General features: G+C 46.5%; 1 protein-coding gene and 1 long non-coding RNA gene across 4 annotated transcripts in view; both read left to right on the forward strand.

The window, feature by feature from the left end:
- The window catches only part of plxna3 (plexin A3), a gene marked incomplete at both ends in the record, with an annotated part of 6639 nt that overhangs the window by 3349 nt on the left and 2696 nt on the right, over window positions 1–594 (forward strand).
- LOC106532792 (uncharacterized) overlaps window positions 1–594 on the forward strand; it is a 5051-nt gene that overhangs the window by 3195 nt on the left and 1262 nt on the right. The window lies entirely within an intron of this gene.

Raw genomic sequence — 594 nt, forward strand, 5'->3', positions numbered from 1 at the left:
AAAGTATATAAAGTATATAAAGTATGTAGTAAATTATATGACAGTGATCATCACACAGTGCGGCTCTAATTCCTCACTTCACCATGGATGTCACAGTTTCCTGTCTCCAAACGAGCGTACTCAAGTTTTATAAATGCCACCCTGGAGCTCATTGCGCAGTCTGACCTTCAGGGTGAAGATTGACCTTTGACTCCTCCCACATTGCTGCTTCTCAGAGGGCACTGCTAGTCTCTTTCCACCTTGGTGTTGTGTTGCCATGGTAACACAACACCTGTAGCTGCAGGTAGAGGAGGTCCCACTGATCCAGATCAGGAGGTTCTGGTCCTGATCCTCTGAGGTCCTGAGGAACCAGCAGGACAGAACCTGACCTGAAGATCAGGATGAATAAAGAGCTGTAACAGACTCTTCCTCAGTGGTCTGTGTGGACCTTCATCCTCCTCTTCCTCCTCAAATAAACAAGTTCAGCTTCAGCTGCTTCACTGTGTTTCCTTCAGCTTTTTATTGGACTGAAGCTAAAATAAACAGCCGAACTTTAGCTGCTCCTCTCCAGGCTTTTAACAAAACATGACATCCTGATGAAGAGCGGCCCCCAGC

The sequence above is a fragment of the Austrofundulus limnaeus genome, unplaced genomic scaffold (genome assembly GCF_001266775.1).
Source record: "Austrofundulus limnaeus strain Quisiro unplaced genomic scaffold, Austrofundulus_limnaeus-1.0 Scaffold831, whole genome shotgun sequence".
Classification (NCBI taxonomy): domain Eukaryota; kingdom Metazoa; phylum Chordata; class Actinopteri; order Cyprinodontiformes; family Rivulidae; genus Austrofundulus; species Austrofundulus limnaeus.